Below are 21,154 nucleotides of genomic sequence, written 5' to 3' on the forward strand. Positions count from 1 at the left end.
CAGCATTACTACGTATTTATGGTGTAGTGGTTATCACGTCCGCTTTACACGCGGAAGGTCCCAGGTTCGAGCCCTGTTAGATACATATTTTGTCCATCGTGATTGGGCATAAAAAAGCTAGGTCTCTTGGAAAACTCAGCATTACTACGTATTTATGGTGTAGTGGTTATCACGTCCGCTTTACACGCGGAAGGTCCCAGGTTCGAGCCCAGGTAGATACATATTTTGACCATCGTGATTGGGCATAAAAAAGCTAGGTCTCTTGGAAAACTCAGCATTACTACGTATTTATGGTGTAGTGGTTATCACGTCAACTTTACACGCGGAAGGTCCCAGGTTCGAGCCCTGTTAGATACATATTTTGTCCATCGTGATTGGGCATAAAAAAGCTAGGTCTCTTGGAAAACTCAGCATTACTACGTATTTATGGTGTAGTGGTTATCACGTCCGCTTTACACGCGGAAGGTCCCAGGTTCGAGCCCTGTTAGATAAATATTTTGTCCATCGTGATTGGGCATAAAAAAGCTAGGTCTCTTGGAAAACTCAGCATTACTACGTATTTATGGTGTAGTGGTTATCACGTCCGCTTTACACGCGGAAGGTCCCAGGTTCGAGCCCAGGTAGATACATATTTTGACCATCGTGATTGGGCATTAAAAAGCTAGGTCTCTTGGAAAACTCAGCATTACTACGTATTTATGGTGTAGTGGTTATCACGTCCGCTTTACACGCGGAAGGTCCCAGGTTCAAGCCCAGGTAGATACATATTTTCACCATCGTGATTGGGCATAAAAAAGCTAGGTCTCTTGGAAAACTCAGCATTACTACGTATTTATGGTGTAGTGGTTATCACGTCCGCTTTACACGCGGAAGGTCCCAGGTTCGAGCCCTGTTAGATACATATTTTGTCCATCGTGATTGGGCATAAAAAAGCTAGGTCTCTTGGAAAACTCAGCATTACTACGTATTTATGGTGTAGTGGTTATCACGTCCGCTTTACACGCGGAAGGTCCCAGGTTCGAGCCCAGGTAGATACATATTTTGACCATCGTGATTGGGCATAAAAAAGCTAGGTCTCTTGGAAAACTCAGCATTACTACGTATTTATGGTGTAGTGGTTATCACGTCAACTTTACACGCGGAAGGTCCCAGGTTCGAGCCCTGTTAGATACATATTTTGTCCATCGTGATTGGGCATAAAAAAGCTAGGTCTCTTGGAAAACTCAGCATTACTACGTATTTATGGTGTAGTGGTTATCACGTCCGCTTTACACGCGGAAGGTCCCAGGTTCGAGCCCAGGTAGATACATATTTTGACCATCGTGATTGGGCATTAAAAAGCTAGGTCTCTTGGAAAACTCAGCATTACTACGTATTTATGGTGTAGTGGTTATCACGTCCGCTTTACACGCGGAAGGTCCCAGGTTCGAGCCCAGGTAGATACATATTTTCACCATCGTGATTGGGCATAAAAAAGCTAGGTCTCTTGGAAAACTCAGCATTACTACGTATTTATGGTGTAGTGGTTATCACGTCAACTTTACACGCGGAAGGTCCCAGGTTCGAGCCCTGTTAGATAAATATTTTGTCCATCGTGATTGGGCATAAAAAAGCTAGGTCTCTTGGAAAACTCAGCATTACTACGTATTTATGGTGTAGTGGTTATCACGTCCGCTTTACACGCGGAAGGTCCCAGGTTCGAGCCCAGGTAGATACATATTTTGTCCATCGTGATTGGGCATAAAAAAGCTAGGTCTCTTGGAAAACTCAGCATTACTACGTATTTATGGTGTAGTGGTTATCACGTCCGCTTTACACGCGGAAGGTCCCAGGTTCGAGCCCTGTTAGATAAATATTTTGTCCATCGTGATTGGGCATAAAAAAGCTAGGTCTCTTGGAAAACTCAGCATTACTACGTATTTATGGTGTAGTGGTTATCACGTCCGCTTTACACGCGGAAGGTCCCAGGTTCGAGCCCAGGTAGATACATATTTTGACCATCGTGATTGGGCATTAAAAAGCTAGGTCTCTTGGAAAACTCAGCATTACTACGTATTTATGGTGTAGTGGTTATCACGTCCGCTTTACACGCGGAAGGTCCCAGGTTCGAGCCCAGGTAGATACATATTTTCACCATCGTGATTGGGCATAAAAAAGCTAGGTCTCTTGGAAAACTCAGCATTACTACGTATTTATGGTGTAGTGGTTATCACGTCAACTTTACACGCGGAAGGTCCCAGGTTCGAGCCCTGTTAGATAAATATTTTGTCCATCGTGATTGGGCATAAAAAAGCTAGGTCTCTTGGAAAACTCAGCATTACTACGTATTTATGGTGTAGTGGTTATCACGTCCGCTTTACACGCGGAAGGTCCCAGGTTCGAGCCCAGGTAGATACATATTTTGACCATCGTGATTGGGCATAAAAAAGCTAGGTCTCTTGGAAAACTCAGCATTACTACGTATTTATGGTGTAGTGGTTATCACGTCAACTTTACACGCGGAAGGTCCCAGGTTCGAGCCCTGTTAGATACATATTTTGTCCATCGTGATTGGGCATAAAAAAGCTAGGTCTCTTGGAAAACTCAGCATTACTACGTATTTATGGTGTAGTGGTTATCACGTCCGCTTTACACGCGGAAGGTCCCAGGTTCGAGCCCTGTTAGATACATATTTTGTCCATCGTGATTGGGCATAAAAAAGCTAGGTCTCTTGGAAAACTCAGCATTACTACGTATTTATGGTGTAGTGGTTATCACGTCCGCTTTACACGCGGAAGGTCCCAGGTTCGAGCCCAGGTAGATACATATTTTGACCATCGTGATTGGGCATAAAAAAGCTAGGTCTCTTGGAAAACTCAGCATTACTACGTATTTATGGTGTAGTGGTTATCACGTCAACTTTACACGCGGAAGGTCCCAGGTTCGAGCCCTGTTAGATACATATTTTGTCCATCGTGATTGGGCATAAAAAAGCTAGGTCTCTTGGAAAACTCAGCATTACTACGTATTTATGGTGTAGTGGTTATCACGTCCGCTTTACACGCGGAAGGTCCCAGGTTCGAGCCCTGTTAGATACATATTTTGTCCATCGTGATTGGGCATAAAAAAGCTAGGTCTCTTGGAAAACTCAGCATTACTACGTATTTATGGTGTAGTGGTTATCACGTCCGCTTTACACGCGGAAGGTCCCAGGTTCGAGCCCAGGTAGATACATATTTTGACCATCGTGATTGGGCATAAAAAAGCTAGGTCTCTTGGAAAACTCAGCATTACTACGTATTTATGGTGTAGTGGTTATCACGTCAACTTTACACGCGGAAGGTCCCAGGTTCGAGCCCTGTTAGATACATATTTTGTCCATCGTGATTGGGCATAAAAAAGCTAGGTCTCTTGGAAAACTCAGCATTACTACGTATTTATGGTGTAGTGGTTATCACGTCCGCTTTACACGCGGAAGGTCCCAGGTTCGAGCCCTGTTAGATAAATATTTTGTCCATCGTGATTGGGCATAAAAAAGCTAGGTCTCTTGGAAAACTCAGCATTACTACGTATTTATGGTGTAGTGGTTATCACGTCCGCTTTACACGCGGAAGGTCCCAGGTTCGAGCCCAGGTAGATACATATTTTGACCATCGTGATTGGGCATAAAAAAGCTAGGTCTCTTGGAAAACTCAGCATTACTACGTATTTATGGTGTAGTGGTTATCACGTCCGCTTTACACGCGGAAGGTCCCAGGTTCGAGCCCAGGTAGATACATATTTTCACCATCGTGATTGGGCATAAAAAAGCTAGGTCTCTTGGAAAACTCAGCATTACTACGTATTTATGGTGTAGTGGTTATCACGTCAACTTTACACGCGGAAGGTCCCAGGTTCGAGCCCTGTTAGATAAATATTTTGTCCATCGTGATTGGGCATAAAAAAGCTAGGTCTCTTGGAAAACTCAGCATTACTACGTATTTATGGTGTAGTGGTTATCACGTCCGCTTTACACGCGGAAGGTCCCAGGTTCGAGCCCAGGTAGATACATATTTTGACCATCGTGATTGGGCATAAAAAAGCTAGGTCTCTTGGAAAACTCAGCATTACTACGTATTTATGGTGTAGTGGTTATCACGTCAACTTTACACGCGGAAGGTCCCAGGTTCGAGCCCTGTTAGATACATATTTTGTCCATCGTGATTGGGCATAAAAAAGCTAGGTCTCTTGGAAAACTCAGCATTACTACGTATTTATGGTGTAGTGGTTATCACGTCCGCTTTACACGCGGAAGGTCCCAGGTTCGAGCCCTGTTAGATACATATTTTGTCCATCGTGATTGGGCATAAAAAAGCTAGGTCTCTTGGAAAACTCAGCATTACTACGTATTTATGGTGTAGTGGTTATCACGTCCGCTTTACACGCGGAAGGTCCCAGGTTCGAGCCCAGGTAGATACATATTTTGACCATCGTGATTGGGCATAAAAAAGCTAGGTCTCTTGGAAAACTCAGCATTACTACGTATTTATGGTGTAGTGGTTATCACGTCAACTTTACACGCGGAAGGTCCCAGGTTCGAGCCCTGTTAGATACATATTTTGTCCATCGTGATTGGGCATAAAAAAGCTAGGTCTCTTGGAAAACTCAGCATTACTACGTATTTATGGTGTAGTGGTTATCACGTCCGCTTTACACGCGGAAGGTCCCAGGTTCGAGCCCTGTTAGATACATATTTTGTCCATCGTGATTGGGCATAAAAAAGCTAGGTCTCTTGGAAAACTCAGCATTACTACGTATTTATGGTGTAGTGGTTATCACGTCCGCTTTACACGCGGAAGGTCCCAGGTTCGAGCCCAGGTAGATACATATTTTGACCATCGTGATTGGGCATAAAAAAGCTAGGTCTCTTGGAAAACTCAGCATTACTACGTATTTATGGTGTAGTGGTTATCACGTCAACTTTACACGCGGAAGGTCCCAGGTTCGAGCCCTGTTAGATACATATTTTGTCCATCGTGATTGGGCATAAAAAAGCTAGGTCTCTTGGAAAACTCAGCATTACTACGTATTTATGGTGTAGTGGTTATCACGTCCGCTTTACACGCGGAAGGTCCCAGGTTCGAGCCCTGTTAGATAAATATTTTGTCCATCGTGATTGGGCATAAAAAAGCTAGGTCTCTTGGAAAACTCAGCATTACTACGTATTTATGGTGTAGTGGTTATCACGTCCGCTTTACACGCGGAAGGTCCCAGGTTCGAGCCCAGGTAGATACATATTTTGACCATCGTGATTGGACATAAAAAAGCTAGGTCTCTTGGAAAACTCAGCATTACTACGTATTTATGGTGTAGTGGTTATCACGTCCGCTTTACACGCGGAAGGTCCCAGGTTCGAGCCCAGGTAGATACATATTTTCACCATCGTGATTGGGCATAAAAAAGCTAGGTCTCTTGGAAAACTCAGCATTACTACGTATTTATGGTGTAGTGGTTATCACGTCAACTTTACACGCGGAAGGTCCCAGGTTCGAGCCCTGTTAGATACATATTTTGTCCATCGTGATTGGGCATAAAAAAGCTAGGTCTCTTGGAAAACTCAGCATTACTACGTATTTATGGTGTAGTGGTTATCACGTCCGCTTTACACGCGGAAGGTCCCAGGTTCGAGCCCAGGTAGATACATATTTTGACCATCGTGATTGGGCATAAAAAAGCTAGGTCTCTTGGAAAACTCAGCATTACTACGTATTTATGGTGTAGTGGTTATCACGTCAACTTTACACGCGGAAGGTCCCAGGTTCGAGCCCTGTTAGATACATATTTTGTCCATCGTGATTGGGCATAAAAAAGCTAGGTCTCTTGGAAAACTCAGCATTACTACGTATTTATGGTGTAGTGGTTATCACGTCCGCTTTACACGCGGAAGGTCCCAGGTTCGAGCCCTGTTAGATACATATTTTGTCCATCGTGATTGGGCATAAAAAAGCTAGGTCTCTTGGAAAACTCAGCATTACTACGTATTTATGGTGTAGTGGTTATCACGTCCGCTTTACACGCGGAAGGTCCCAGGTTCGAGCCCAGGTAGATACATATTTTGACCATCGTGATTGGGCATAAAAAAGCTAGGTCTCTTGGAAAACTCAGCATTACTACGTATTTATGGTGTAGTGGTTATCACGTCAACTTTACACGCGGAAGGTCCCAGGTTCGAGCCCTGTTAGATACATATTTTGTCCATCGTGATTGGGCATAAAAAAGCTAGGTCTCTTGGAAAACTCAGCATTACTACGTATTTATGGTGTAGTGGTTATCACGTCCGCTTTACACGCGGAAGGTCCCAGGTTCGAGCCCTGTTAGATAAATATTTTGTCCATCGTGATTGGGCATAAAAAAGCTAGGTCTCTTGGAAAACTCAGCATTTCTACGTATTTATGGTGTAGTGGTTATCACGTCCGCTTTACACGCGGAAGGTCCCAGGTTCGAGCCCAGGTAGATACATATTTTGACCATCGTGATTGGGCATAAAAAAGCTAGGTCTCTTGGAAAACTCAGCATTACTACGTATTTATGGTGTAGTGGTTATCACGTCAACTTTACACGCGGAAGGTCCCAGGTTCGAGCCCTGTTAGATACATATTTTGTCCATCGTGATTGGGCATAAAAAAGCTAGGTCTCTTGGAAAACTCAGCATTACTACGTATTTATGGTGTAGTGGTTATCACGTCCGCTTTACACGCGGAAGGTCCCAGGTTCGAGCCCTGTTAGATACATATTTTGTCCATCGTGATTGGGCATAAAAAAGCTAGGTCTCTTGGAAAACTCAGCATTACTACGTATTTATGGTGTAGTGGTTATCACGTCCGCTTTACACGCGGAAGGTCCCAGGTTCGAGCCCTGTTAGATACATATTTTGTCCATCGTGATTGGGCATAAAAAAGCTAGGTCTCTTGGAAAACTCAGCATTACTACGTATTTATGGTGTAGTGGTTATCACGTCCGCTTTACACGCGGAAGGTCCCAGGTTCGAGCCCTGGTAGATACATATTTTGACCATCGTGATAGGACATAAAAAAAGCTAGGTTTCTTGGAAAACTCAGTATTACTACGTATCTATGGTGTAGTGGTTATCACGTCCGCTTTACACGCGGAAGGTCCCAGGTTCGAGCCCTGTTAGATACATATTTTGTCCATCGTGATTGGGCATAAAAAAGCTAGGTCTCTTGGAAAACTCAGCATTACTACGTATTTATGGTGTAGTGGTTATCACGTCCGCTTTACACGCGGAAGGTCCCAGGTTCGAGCCCTGTTAGATACATATTTTGTCCATCGTGATTGGGCATAAAAAAGCTAGGTCTCTTGGAAAACTCAGCATTACTACGTATTTATGGTGTAGTGGTTATCACGTCCGCTTTACACGCGGAAGGTCCCAGGTTCGAGCCCAGGTAGATACATATTTTGACCATCGTGATTGGGCATAAAAAAGCTAGGTCTCTTGGAAAACTCAGCATTACTACGTATTTATGGTGTAGTGGTTATCACGTCAACTTTACACGCGGAAGGTCCCAGGTTCGAGCCCTGTTAGATACATATTTTGTCCATCGTGATTGGGCATAAAAAAGCTAGGTCTCTTGGAAAACTCAGCATTACTACGTATTTATGGTGTAGTGGTTATCACGTCCGCTTTACACGCGGAAGGTCCCAGGTTCGAGCCCTGTTAGATACATATTTTGTCCATCGTGATTGGGCATAAAAAAGCTAGGTCTCTTGGAAAACTCAGCATTACTACGTATTTATGGTGTAGTGGTTATCACGTCCGCTTTACACGCGGAAGGTCCCAGGTTCGAGCCCAGGTAGATACATATTTTGACCATCATGATTGGGCATAAAAAAGCTAGGTCTCTTGGAAAACTCAGCATTACTACGTATTTATGGTGTAGTGGTTATCACGTCAACTTTACACGCGGAAGGTCCCAGGTTCGAGCCCTGTTAGATACATATTTTGTCCATCGTGATTGGGCATAAAAAAGCTAGGTCTCTTGGAAAACTCAGCATTACTACGTATTTATGGTGTAGTGGTTATCACGTCCGCTTTACACGCGGAAGGTCCCAGGTTCGAGCCCTGTTAGATACATATTTTGTCCATCGTGATTGGGCATAAAAAAGCTAGGTCTCTTGGAAAACTCAGCATTACTACGTATTTATGGTGTAGTGGTTATCACGTCCGCTTTACACGCGGAAGGTCCCAGGTTCGAGCCCAGGTAGATACATATTTTGACCATCGTGATTGGGCATAAAAAAGCTAGGTCTCTTGGAAAACTCAGCATTACTACGTATTTATGGTGTAGTGGTTATCACGTCAACTTTACACGCGGAAGGTCCCAGGTTCGAGCCCTGTTAGATACATATTTTGTCCATCGTGATTGGGCATAAAAAAGCTAGGTCTCTTGGAAAACTCAGCATTACTACGTATTTATGGTGTAGTGGTTATCACGTCCGCTTTACACGCGGAAGGTCCCAGGTTCGAGCCCTGTTAGATAAATATTTTGTCCATCGTGATTGGGCATAAAAAAGCTAGGTCTCTTGGAAAACTCAGCATTACTACGTATTTATGGTGTAGTGGTTATCACGTCCGCTTTACACGCGGAAGGTCCCAGGTTCGAGCCCAGGTAGATACATATTTTGACCATCGTGATTGGGCATAAAAAAGCTAGGTCTCTTGGAAAACTCAGCATTACTACGTATTTATGGTGTAGTGGTTATCACGTCAACTTTACACGCGGAAGGTCCCAGGTTCGAGCCCTGTTAGATACATATTTTGTCCATCGTGATTGGGCATAAAAAAGCTAGGTCTCTTGGAAAACTCAGCATTACTACGTATTTATGGTGTAGTGGTTATCACGTCCGCTTTACACGCGGAAGGTCCCAGGTTCGAGCCCTGTTAGATACATATTTTGTCCATCGTGATTGGGCATAAAAAAGCTAGGTCTCTTGGAAAACTCAGCATTACTACGTATTTATGGTGTAGTGGTTATCACGTCCGCTTTACACGCGGAAGGTCCCAGGTTCGAGCCCAGGTAGATACATATTTTCACCATCGTGATTGGGCATAAAAAAGCTAGGTCTCTTGGAAAACTCAGCATTACTACGTATTTATGGTGTAGTGGTTATCACGTCAACTTTACACGCGGAAGGTCCCAGGTTCGAGCCCTGTTAGATACATATTTTGTCCATCGTGATTGGGCATAAAAAAGCTAGGTCTCTTGGAAAACTCAGCATTACTACGTATTTATGGTGTAGTGGTTATCACGTCCGCTTTACACGCGGAAGGTCCCAGGTTCGAGCCCTGTTAGATACATATTTTGTCCATCGTGATTGGGCATAAAAAAGCTAGGTCTCTTGGAAAACTCAGCATTACTACGTATTTATGGTGTAGTGGTTATCACGTCCGCTTTACACGCGGAAGGTCCCAGGTTCGAGCCCTGTTAGATACATATTTTGTCCATCGTGATTGGGCATAAAAAAGCTAGGTCTCTTGGAAAACTCAGCATTACTACGTATTTATGGTGTAGTGGTTATCACGTCCGCTTTACACGCGGAAGGTCCCAGGTTCGAGCCCTGGTAGATACATATTTTGACCATCGTGATAGGACATAAAAAAAGCTAGGTTTCTTGGAAAACTCAGTATTACTACGTATCTATGGTGTAGTGGTTATCACGTCCGCTTTACACGCGGAAGGTCCCAGGTTCGAGCCCTGTTAGATACATATTTTGTCCATCGTGATTGGGCATAAAAAAGCTAGGTCTCTTGGAAAACTCAGCATTACTACGTATTTATGGTGTAGTGGTTATCACGTCCGCTTTACACGCGGAAGGTCCCAGGTTCGAGCCCTGTTAGATACATATTTTGTCCATCGTGATTGGGCATAAAAAAGCTAGGTCTCTTGGAAAACTCAGCATTACTACGTATTTATGGTGTAGTGGTTATCACGTCCGCTTTACACGCGGAAGGTCCCAGGTTCGAGCCCAGGTAGATACATATTTTGACCATCGTGATTGGGCATAAAAAAGCTAGGTCTCTTGGAAAACTCAGCATTACTACGTATTTATGGTGTAGTGGTTATCACGTCAACTTTACACGCGGAAGGTCCCAGGTTCGAGCCCTGTTAGATACATATTTTGTCCATCGTGATTGGGCATAAAAAAGCTAGGTCTCTTGGAAAACTCAGCATTACTACGTATTTATGGTGTAGTGGTTATCACGTCCGCTTTACACGCGGAAGGTCCCAGGTTCGAGCCCTGTTAGATACATATTTTGTCCATCGTGATTGGGCATAAAAAAGCTAGGTCTCTTGGAAAACTCAGCACTACTACGTATTTATGGTGTAGTGGTTATCACGTCCGCTTTACACGCGGAAGGTCCCAGGTTCGAGCCCAGGTAGATACATATTTTGACCATCGTGATTGGGCATAAAAAAGCTAGGTCTCTTGGAAAACTCAGCATTACTACGTATTTATGGTGTAGTGGTTATCACGTCAACTTTACACGCGGAAGGTCCCAGGTTCGAGCCCTGTTAGATACATATTTTGTCCATCGTGATTGGGCATAAAAAAGCTAGGTCTCTTGGAAAACTCAGCATTACTACGTATTTATGGTGTAGTGGTTATCACGTCCGCTTTACACGCGGAAGGTCCCAGGTTCGAGCCCTGTTAGATACATATTTTGTCCATCGTGATTGGGCATAAAAAAGCTAGGTCTCTTGGAAAACTCAGCATTACTACGTATTTATGGTGTAGTGGTTATCACGTCCGCTTTACACGCGGAAGGTCCCAGGTTCGAGCCCAGGTAGATACATATTTTGACCATCGTGATTGGGCATAAAAAAGCTAGGTCTCTTGGAAAACTCAGCATTACTACGTATTTATGGTGTAGTGGTTATCACGTCAACTTTACACGCGGAAGGTCCCAGGTTCGAGCCCTGTTAGATACATATTTTGTCCATCGTGATTGGGCATAAAAAAGCTAGGTCTCTTGGAAAACTCAGCATTACTACGTATTTATGGTGTAGTGGTTATCACGTCCGCTTTACACGCGGAAGGTCCCAGGTTCGAGCCCTGTTAGATAAATATTTTGTCCATCGTGATTGGGCATAAAAAAGCTAGGTCTCTTGGAAAACTCAGCATTACTACGTATTTATGGTGTAGTGGTTATCACGTCCGCTTTAAACGCGGAAGGTCCCAGGTTCGAGCCCAGGTAGATACATATTTTGTCCATCGTGATTGGGCATAAAAAAGCTAGGTCTCTTGGAAAACTCAGCATTACTACGTATTTATGGTGTAGTGGTTATCACGTCCGCTTTACACGCGGAAGGTCCCAGGTTCGAGCCCTGTTAGATACATATTTTGTCCATCGTGATTGGGCATAAAAAAGCTAGGTCTCTTGGAAAACTCAGCATTACTACGTATTTATGGTGTAGTGGTTATCACGTCCGCTTTACACGCGGAAGGTCCCAGGTTCGAGCCCAGGTAGATACATATTTTCACCATCGTGATTGGGCATAAAAAAGCTAGGTCTCTTGGAAAACTCAGCATTACTACGTATTTATGGTGTAGTGGTTATCACGTCAACTTTACACGCGGAAGGTCCCAGGTTCGAGCCCTGTTAGATACATATTTTGTCCATCGTGATTGGGCATAAAAAAGCTAGGTCTCTTGGAAAACTCAGCATTACTACGTATTTATGGTGTAGTGGTTATCACGTCCGCTTTACACGCGGAAGGTCCCAGGTTCGAGCCCTGTTAGATACATATTTTGTCCATCGTGATTGGGCATAAAAAAGCTAGGTCTCTTGGAAAACTCAGCATTACTACGTATTTATGGTGTAGTGGTTATCACGTCCGCTTTACACGCGGAAGGTCCCAGGTTCGAGCCCTGTTAGATACATATTTTGTCCATCGTGATTGGGCATAAAAAAGCTAGGTCTCTTGGAAAACTCAGCATTACTACGTATTTATGGTGTAGTGGTTATCACGTCCGCTTTACACGCGGAAGGTCCCAGGTTCGAGCCCAGGTAGATACATATTTTCACCATCGTGATTGGGCATAAAAAAGCTAGGTCTCTTGGAAAACTCAGCATTACTACGTATTTATGGTGTAGTGGTTATCACGTCAACTTTACACGCGGAAGGTCCCAGGTTCGAGCCCTGTTAGATAAATATTTTGTCCATCGTGATTGGGCATAAAAAAGCTAGGTCTCTTGGAAAACTCAGCATTACTACGTATTTATGGTGTAGTGGTTATCACGTCCGCTTTACACGCGGAAGGTCCCAGGTTCGAGCCCAGGTAGATACATATTTTGACCATCGTGATTGGGCATAAAAAAGCTAGGTCTCTTGGAAAACTCAGCATTACTACGTATTTATGGTGTAGTGGTTATCACGTCAACTTTACACGCGGAAGGTCCCAGGTTCGAGCCCTGTTAGATACATATTTTGTCCATCGTGATTGGGCATAAAAAAGCTAGGTCTCTTGGAAAACTCAGCATTACTACGTATTTATGGTGTAGTGGTTATCACGTCCGCTTTACACGCGGAAGGTCCCAGGTTCGAGCCCAGGTAGATACATATTTTGACCATCGTGATTGGGCATAAAAAAGCTAGGTCTCTTGGAAAACTCAGCATTACTACGTATTTATGGTGTAGTGGTTATCACGTCAACTTTACACGCGGAAGGTCCCAGGTTCGAGCCCTGTTAGATACATATTTTGTCCATCGTGATTGGGCATAAAAAAGCTAGGTCTCTTGGAAAACTCAGCATTACTACGTATTTATGGTGTAGTGGTTATCACGTCCGCCTTACACGCGGAAGGTCCCAGGTTCGAGCCCAGGTAGATACATATTTTGACCATCGTGATTGGGCATAAAAAAGCTAGGTCTCTTGGAAAACTCAGCATTACTACGTATTTATGGTGTAGTGGTTATCACGTCAACTTTACACGCGGAAGGTCCCAGGTTCGAGCCCTGTTAGATACATATTTTGTCCATCGTGATTGGGCATAAAAAAGCTAGGTCTCTTGGAAAACTCAGCATTACTACGTATTTATGGTGTAGTGGTTATCACGTCCGCTTTACACGCGGAAGGTCCCAGGTTCGAGCCCTGTTAGATACATATTTTGTCCATCGTGATTGGGCATAAAAAAGCTAGGTCTCTTGGAAAACTCAGCATTACTACGTATTTATGGTGTAGTGGTTATCACGTCCGCTTTACACGCGGAAGGTCCCAGGTTCGAGCCCAGGTAGATACATATTTTCACCATCGTGATTGGGCATAAAAAAGCTAGGTCTCTTGGAAAACTCAGCATTACTACGTATTTATGGTGTAGTGGTTATCACGTCAACTTTACAGGCGGAAGGTCCCAGGTTCGAGCCCTGTTAGATACATATTTTGTCCATCGTGATTGGGCATAAAAAAGCTAGGTCTCTTGGAAAACTCAGCATTACTACGTATTTATGGTGTAGTGGTTATCACGTCCGCTTTACACGCGGAAGGTCCCAGGTTCGAGCCCTGTTAGATACATATTTTGTCCATCGTGATTGGGCATAAAAAAGCTAGGTCTCTTGGAAAACTCAGCATTACTACGTATTTATGGTGTAGTGGTTATCACGTCCGCTTTACACGCGGAAGGTCCCAGGTTCGAGCCCTGTTAGATACATATTTTGTCCATCGTGATTGGGCATAAAAAAGCTAGGTCTCTTGGAAAACTCAGCATTACTACGTATTTATGGTGTAGTGGTTATCACGTCCGCTTTACACGCGGAAGGTCCCAGGTTCGAGCCCTGGTAGATACATATTTTGACCATCGTGATAGGACATAAAAAAAGCTAGGTTTCTTGGAAAACTCAGTATTACTACGTATCTATGGTGTAGTGGTTATCACGTCCGCTTTACACGCGGAAGGTCCCAGGTTCGAGCCCTGTTAGATACATATTTTGTCCATCGTGATTGGGCATAAAAAAGCTAGGTCTCTTGGAAAACTCAGCATTACTACGTATTTATGGTGTAGTGGTTATCACGTCCGCTTTACACGCGGAAGGTCCCAGGTTCGAGCCCTGTTAGATACATATTTTGTCCATCGTGATTGGGCATAAAAAAGCTAGGTCTCTTGGAAAACTCAGCATTACTACGTATTTATGGTGTAGTGGTTATCACGTCCGCTTTACACGCGGAAGGTCCCAGGTTCGAGCCCAGGTAGATACATATTTTGACCATCGTGATTGGGCATAAAAAAGCTAGGTCTCTTGGAAAACTCAGCATTACTACGTATTTATGGTGTAGTGGTTATCACGTCAACTTTACACGCGGAAGGTCCCAGGTTCGAGCCCTGTTAGATACATATTTTGTCCATCGTGATTGGGCATAAAAAAGCTAGGTCTCTTGGAAAACTCAGCATTACTACGTATTTATGGTGTAGTGGTTATCACGTCCGCTTTACACGCGGAAGGTCCCAGGTTCGAGCCCTGTTAGATACATATTTTGTCCATCGTGATTGGGCATAAAAAAGCTAGGTCTCTTGGAAAACTCAGCATTACTACGTATTTATGGTGTAGTGGTTATCACGTCCGCTTTACACGCGGAAGGTCCCAGGTTCGAGCCCAGGTAGATACATATTTTGACCATCGTGATTGGGCATAAAAAAGCTAGGTCTCTTGGAAAACTCAGCATTACTACGTATTTATGGTGTAGTGGTTATCACGTCAACTTTACACGCGGAAGGTCCCAGGTTCGAGCCCTGTTAGATACATATTTTGTCCATCGTGATTGGGCATAAAAAAGCTAGGTCTCTTGGAAAACTCAGCATTACTACGTATTTATGGTGTAGTGGTTATCACGTCCGCTTTACACGCGGAAGGTCCCAGGTTCGAGCCCTGTTAGATACATATTTTGTCCATCGTGATTGGGCATAAAAAAGCTAGGTCTCTTGGAAAACTCAGCATTACTACGTATTTATGGTGTAGTGGTTATCACGTCCGCTTTACACGCGGAAGGTCCCAGGTTCGAGCCCAGGTAGATACATATTTTGACCATCGTGATTGGGCATAAAAAAGCTAGGTCTCTTGGAAAACTCAGCATTACTACGTATTTATGGTGTAGTGGTTATCACGTCAACTTTACACGCGGAAGGTCCCAGGTTCGAGCCCTGTTAGATACATATTTTGTCCATCGTGATTGGGCATAAAAAAGCTAGGTCTCTTGGAAAACTCAGCATTACTACGTATTTATGGTGTAGTGGTTATCACGTCCGCTTTACACGCGGAAGGTCCCAGGTTCGAGCCCTGTTAGATAAATATTTTGTCCATCGTGATTGGGCATAAAAAAGCTAGGTCTCTTGGAAAACTCAGCATTACTACGTATTTATGGTGTAGTGGTTATCACGTCCGCTTTACACGCGGAAGGTCCCAGGTTCGAGCCCAGGTAGATACATATTTTGACCATCGTGATTGGGCATAAAAAAGCTAGGTCTCTTGGAAAACTCAGCATTACTACGTATTTATGGTGTAGTGGTTATCACGTCAACTTTACACGCGGAAGGTCCCAGGTTCGAGCCCTGTTAGATACATATTTTGTCCATCGTGATTGGGCATAAAAAAGCTAGGTCTCTTGGAAAACTCAGCATTACTACGTATTTATGGTGTAGTGGTTATCACGTCCGCTTTACACGCGGAAGGTCCCAGGTTCGAGCCCTGTTAGATACATATTTTGTCCATCGTGATTGGGCATAAAAAAGCTAGGTCTCTTGGAAAACTCAGCATTACTACGTATTTATGGTGTAGTGGTTATCACGTCCGCTTTACACGCGGAAGGTCCCAGGTTCGAGCCCAGGTAGATACATATTTTCACCATCGTGATTGGGCATAAAAAAGCTAGGTCTCTTGGAAAACTCAGCATTACTACGTATTTATGGTGTAGTGGTTATCACGTCAACTTTACACGCGGAAGGTCCCAGGTTCGAGCCCTGTTAGATACATATTTTGTCCATCGTGATTGGGCATAAAAAAGCTAGGTCTCTTGGAAAACTCAGCATTACTACGTATTTATGGTGTAGTGGTTATCACGTCCGCTTTACACGCGGAAGGTCCCAGGTTCGAGCCCTGTTAGATACATATTTTGTCCATCGTGATTGGGCATAAAAAAGCTAGGTCTCTTGGAAAACTCAGCATTACTACGTATTTATGGTGTAGTGGTTATCACGTCCGCTTTACACGCGGAAGGTCCCAGGTTCGAGCCCTGTTAGATACATATTTTGTCCATCGTGATTGGGCATAAAAAAGCTAGGTCTCTTGGAAAACTCAGCATTACTACGTATTTATGGTGTAGTGGTTATCACGTCCGCTTTACACGCGGAAGGTCCCAGGTTCGAGCCCTGGTAGATACATATTTTGACCATCGTGATAGGACATAAAAAAAGCTAGGTTTCTTGGAAAACTCAGTATTACTACGTATCTATGGTGTAGTGGTTATCACGTCCGCTTTACACGCGGAAGGTCCCAGGTTCGAGCCCAGGTAGATACATATTTTGACCATCGTGATTGGGCATAAAAAAGCTAGGTCTCTTGGAAAACTCAGCATTACTACGTATCTATGGTGTAGTGGTTATCGCGTCCGCTTTACACGCGGAAGGTCCCATGTTCGAGCCCTGGTTGATACATGTTTTGTCCATCGTGATTGGGCATAAAAATTAGCTAGATCTCTCGGAAAACTCAGTATTACTACGTATCTATGGTGTAGTGGTTATCACGTCCGCCTAACCCGTGCAAGGTCCCAGGTTCGAGCCCTGTTAGATACATATTTTGTCCATCGTGATTGGGCATAAAAAAGCTAGGTCTCTTGGAAAACTCAGCATTACTACGTATTTATGGTGTAGTGGTTATCACGTCCGCTTTACAAGCGGAAGGTCCCAGGTTCGAGCCCTGGTAGATACATATTTTGACCATCGTGATAGGACATAAAAAAAGCTAGGTTTCTTGGAAAACTCAGTATTACTACGTATCTATGGTGTAGTGGTTATCACGTCCGCTTTACACGCGGAAGGTCCCAGGTTCGAGCCCAGGTAGATACATATTTTGACCATCGTGATTGGGCATAAAAAAGCTAGGTCTCTTGGAAAACTCAGCATTACTACGTATTTATGGTGTAGTGGTTATCACGTCCGCTTTACACGCGGAAGGTCCCAGGTTCGAGCCCTGTTAGATAAATATTTTGTCCATCGTGATTGGGCATAAAAAAGCTAGGTCTCTTGGAAAACTCAGCATTACTACGTATTTATGGTGTAGTGGTTATCACGTCCGCTTTACACGCGGAAGGTCCCAGGTTCGAGCCCAGGTAGATACATATTTTGACCATCGTGATTGGGCATAAAAAAGCTAGGTCTCTTGGAAAACTCAGCATTACTACGTATTTATGGTGTAGTGGTTATCACGTCAACTTTACACGCGGAAGTTCCCAGGTTCGAGCCCTGTTAGATACATATTTTGTCCATCGTGATTGGGCATAAAAAAGCTAGGTCTCTTGGAAAACTCAGCATTACTACGTATTTATGGTGTAGTGGTTATCACGTCCGCTTTACACGCGGAAGGTCCCAGGTTCGAGCCCTGTTAGATACATATTTTGTCCATCGTGATTGGGCATAAAAAAGCTAGGTCTCTTGGAAAACTCAGCATTACTACGTATTTATGGTGTAGTGGTTATCACGTCCGCTTTACACGCGGAAGGTCCCAGGTTCGAGCCCAGGTAGATACATATTTTGACCATCGTGATTGGGCATAAAAAAGCTAGGTCTCTTGGAAAACTCAGCATTACTACGTATTTATGGTGTAGTGGTTATCACGTCAACTTTACACGCGGAAGGTCCCAGGTTCGAGCCCTGTTAGATACATATTTTGTCCATCGTGATTGGGCATAAAAAAGCTAGGTCTCTTGGAAAACTCAGCATTACTACGTATTTATGGTGTAGTGGTTATCACGTCCGCTTTACACGCGGAAGGTCCCAGGTTCGAGCCCTGTTAGATACATATTTTGTCCATCGTGATTGGGCATAAAAAAGCTAGGTCTCTTGGAAAACTCAGCATTACAACGTATTTATGGTGTAGTGGTTATCACGTCCGCTTTACACGCGGAAGGTCCCAGGTTCGAGCCCTGTTAGATACATATTTTGTCCATCGTGATTGGGCATAAAAAAGCTAGGTCTCTTGGAAAACTCAGCATTACTACGTATTTATGGTGTAGTGGTTATCACGTCCGCTTTACACGCGGAAGGTCCCAGGTTCGAGCCCAGGTAGATAAATATTTTGACCATCGTGATTGGGCATAAAAAAGCTAGGTCTCTTGGAAAACTCAGCATTACTACGTATTTATGGTGTAGTGGTTATCACGTCAACTTTACACGCGGAAGGTCCCAGGTTCGAGCCCTGTTAGATACATATTTTGTCCATCGTGATTGGGCATAAAAAAAAGCTAGGTCTCTTGGAAAACTCAGCATTACTACGTGTTTATGGTGTAGTGGTTATCACGTCCGCTTTACACGCGGAAGGTCCCAGGTTCGAGCCCTGGTAGATACATATTTAGACCATCGTGATAGGACATAAAAAAAGCTAGGTCTCTTGGAAAACTCAGTATTACTACGTAACTATAGTGTAGTGGTTATCACGTCCGCTTTACACGCGGAAGGTCCCAGGTTTGAGGCCTGGTAGATACATGTTTTGTCCATCGTGATTGGGAATAAAAATAAGCTAGATCTCTCGGAAAACTCAGTATTACTACGTATCTGTGGTGTAGTGGTTATCACGTCCACTTTACTCGCGGAAGGTCCCAGTTTGAGCCCAAGTAGATACATATTTTGTCCATCGTGATTGGGCATAAAAAAGCTAGGTCTCTTGGAAAACTCAGCATTACTACGTATTTATGGTGTAGTGGTTATCACGTCCGCTTTACACGCGGAAGGTCCCAGGTTCAAGCCCTGGTAGATACATATTTAGACCATCGTGATAGGACATAAAAAAGCTAGGTCTCTTGGAAAACTCAGTATTACTACGTATCTATGGTGTAGTGGTTATCGCGTCCGCTTTACACGCGGAAGGTCCCAGGTTTGAGGCCTGGTAGATACATGTTTTGTCCATCGTGATTGGGAATAAAAATAAGCTAGATCTCTCGGAAAACTCAGTATTACTACGTATCTGTGGTGTAGTGGTTATCACGTCCACTTTAGTCGCGGAAGGTCCCAGTTTGAGCCCAAGTAGATACATATTTTGTCCATCGTGATTGGGCATAAAAAAGCTAGGTCTCTTGGAAAACTCAGCATTACTACGTATTTATGGTGTAGTGGTTATCACGTCCGCTTTACACGCGGAAGGTCCCAGGTTCAAGCCCTGGTAGATACATATTTAGACCATCGTGATAGGACATAAAAAAGCTAGGTCTCTTGGAAAACTCAGTATTACTACGTATCTATGGTGTAGTGGTTATCGCGTCCGCTTTACACGCGGAAGGTCCCATGTTCGAGCCCTGGTTGATACATGTTTTGTCCATCGTGATTGGGCATAAAAATTAGCTAGATCTCTCGGAAAACTCAGCATTACTACGTATTTATGGTGTAGTGGTTATCACGTCCGCTTTACACGCGGAAGGTCCCAGGTTCGAGCCCTGTTAGATACATATTTTGTCCATCGTGATTGGGCATAAAAAAGCTAGGTCTCTTGGAAAACTCAGCATTACTACGTATTTATGGTGTAGTGGTTATCACGTCCGCTTTACACGCGGAAGGTCCCAGGTTCGAGCCCTGTTAGATACATATTTTGTCCATCGTGATTGGGCATAAAAAAGCTAGGTCTCTTGGAAAACTCAGCATTACTACGTATTTATGGTGTAGTGGTTATCACGTCCGCTTTACACGCGGAAGGTCCCAGGTTCGAGCCCAGGTAGATACATATTTTGACCATCGTGATTGGGCATAAAAAAGCTAGGTCTCTTGGAAAACTCAGCATTACTACGTATTTATGGTGTAGTGGTTATCACGTCAACTTTACACGCGGAAGGTCCCAGGTTCGAGCCCTGTTAGATACATATTTTGTCCATCGTGATTGGGCATAAAAAAGCTAGGTCTCTTGGAAAACTCAGCATTACTACGTATTTATGGTGTAGTGGTTATCACGTCCGCTTTACACGCGGAAGGTCCCAGGTTCGAGCCCTGTTAGATAAATATTTTGTCCATCGTGATTGGGCATAAAAAAGCTAGGTCTCTTGGAAAACTCAGCATTACTACGTATTTATGGTGTAGTGGTTATCACGTCCGCTTTACACGCGGAAGGTCCCAGGTTCGAGCCCAGGTAGATACATATTTTGACCATCGTGATTGGGCATAAAAAAGCTAGGTCTCTTGGAAAACTCAGCATTACTACGTATTTATGGTGTAGTGGTTATCACGTCAACTTTACACGCGGAAGGTCCCAGGTTCGAGCCCTGTTAGATACATATTTTGTCCATCGTGATTGGGCATAAAAAAGCTAGGTCTCTTGGAAAACTCAGCATTACTACGTATTTATGGTGTAGTGGTTATCACGTCCGCTTTACACGCGGAAGGTCCCAGGTTCGAGCCCTGTTAGATACATATTTTGTCCATCGTGATTGGGCATAAAAAAGCTAGGTCTCTTGGAAAACTCAGCATTACTACGTATTTATGGTGTAGTGGTTATCACGTCCGCTTTACACGCGGAAGGTCCCAGGTTCGAGCCCAGGTAGATACATATTTTGACCATCGTGATTGGGCATAAAAAAGCTAGGTCTCTTGGAAAACTCAGCATTACTACGTATTTATGGTGTAGTGGTTATCACGTCAACTTTACACGCGGAAGGTCCCAGGTTCGAGCCCTGTTAGATACATATTTTGTCCATCGTGATTGGGCATAAAAAAGCTAGGTCTCTTGGAAAACTCAGCATTACTACGTATTTATGGTGTAGTGGTTATCACGTCCGCTTTACACGCGGAAGGTCCCAGGTTCGAGCCCTGTTAGATACATATTTTGTCCATCGTGATTGGGCATAAAAAAGCTAGGTCTCTTGGAAAACTCAGCATTACTACGTATTTATGGTGTAGTGGTTATCACGTCCGCTTTACACGCGGAAGGTC

General features: G+C 43.8%; 14 non-coding genes across 14 annotated transcripts; all 14 read left to right on the forward strand.

Moving 5' to 3' along the window:
* The first annotated feature begins 6,948 nt into the window (after positions 1-6,948).
* TRNAV-UAC (transfer RNA valine (anticodon UAC)) lies at positions 6,949-7,021 on the forward strand. Its single transcript has one exon. It is a non-coding gene; the product is annotated as a tRNA-Val (tRNA).
* A 64-nt stretch (positions 7,022-7,085) lies between these two features.
* Positions 7,086-7,158, forward strand: TRNAV-UAC (transfer RNA valine (anticodon UAC)). Its single transcript has one exon. It is a non-coding gene; the product is annotated as a tRNA-Val (tRNA).
* Positions 7,159-9,533: 2,375 nt separating this feature from the next.
* TRNAV-UAC (transfer RNA valine (anticodon UAC)) lies at positions 9,534-9,606 on the forward strand. Its single transcript has one exon. It is a non-coding gene; the product is annotated as a tRNA-Val (tRNA).
* Positions 9,607-9,670: 64 nt separating this feature from the next.
* TRNAV-UAC (transfer RNA valine (anticodon UAC)) lies at positions 9,671-9,743 on the forward strand. The gene has a single exon. It is a non-coding gene; the product is annotated as a tRNA-Val (tRNA).
* Positions 9,744-12,798: 3,055 nt separating this feature from the next.
* TRNAV-UAC (transfer RNA valine (anticodon UAC)) lies at positions 12,799-12,871 on the forward strand. The gene has a single exon. It is a non-coding gene; the product is annotated as a tRNA-Val (tRNA).
* An 879-nt stretch (positions 12,872-13,750) lies between these two features.
* TRNAV-UAC (transfer RNA valine (anticodon UAC)) lies at positions 13,751-13,823 on the forward strand. The gene has a single exon. It is a non-coding gene; the product is annotated as a tRNA-Val (tRNA).
* A 64-nt stretch (positions 13,824-13,887) lies between these two features.
* TRNAV-UAC (transfer RNA valine (anticodon UAC)) lies at positions 13,888-13,960 on the forward strand. The gene has a single exon. It is a non-coding gene; the product is annotated as a tRNA-Val (tRNA).
* A 2,375-nt stretch (positions 13,961-16,335) lies between these two features.
* Positions 16,336-16,408, forward strand: TRNAV-UAC (transfer RNA valine (anticodon UAC)). Its single transcript has one exon. It is a non-coding gene; the product is annotated as a tRNA-Val (tRNA).
* Positions 16,409-16,472: 64 nt separating this feature from the next.
* On the forward strand, positions 16,473-16,545 carry TRNAV-UAC (transfer RNA valine (anticodon UAC)). Its single transcript has one exon. It is a non-coding gene; the product is annotated as a tRNA-Val (tRNA).
* A 337-nt stretch (positions 16,546-16,882) lies between these two features.
* TRNAV-UAC (transfer RNA valine (anticodon UAC)) lies at positions 16,883-16,955 on the forward strand. Its single transcript has one exon. It is a non-coding gene; the product is annotated as a tRNA-Val (tRNA).
* A 64-nt stretch (positions 16,956-17,019) lies between these two features.
* TRNAV-UAC (transfer RNA valine (anticodon UAC)) lies at positions 17,020-17,092 on the forward strand. Its single transcript has one exon. It is a non-coding gene; the product is annotated as a tRNA-Val (tRNA).
* Positions 17,093-18,517: 1,425 nt separating this feature from the next.
* On the forward strand, positions 18,518-18,590 carry TRNAV-UAC (transfer RNA valine (anticodon UAC)). The gene has a single exon. It is a non-coding gene; the product is annotated as a tRNA-Val (tRNA).
* A 337-nt stretch (positions 18,591-18,927) lies between these two features.
* On the forward strand, positions 18,928-19,000 carry TRNAV-UAC (transfer RNA valine (anticodon UAC)). Its single transcript has one exon. It is a non-coding gene; the product is annotated as a tRNA-Val (tRNA).
* Positions 19,001-19,336: 336 nt separating this feature from the next.
* TRNAV-UAC (transfer RNA valine (anticodon UAC)) lies at positions 19,337-19,409 on the forward strand. Its single transcript has one exon. It is a non-coding gene; the product is annotated as a tRNA-Val (tRNA).
* The last annotated feature ends 1,745 nt before the right edge of the window (positions 19,410-21,154 follow it).

Source organism: Phalangium opilio, unplaced genomic scaffold (assembly GCF_054372755.1).
Source record: "Phalangium opilio isolate 3A_F unplaced genomic scaffold, DU_Popi_V2 ptg000013l_1, whole genome shotgun sequence".
In the NCBI taxonomy this organism is placed as follows: domain Eukaryota; kingdom Metazoa; phylum Arthropoda; class Arachnida; order Opiliones; family Phalangiidae; genus Phalangium; species Phalangium opilio.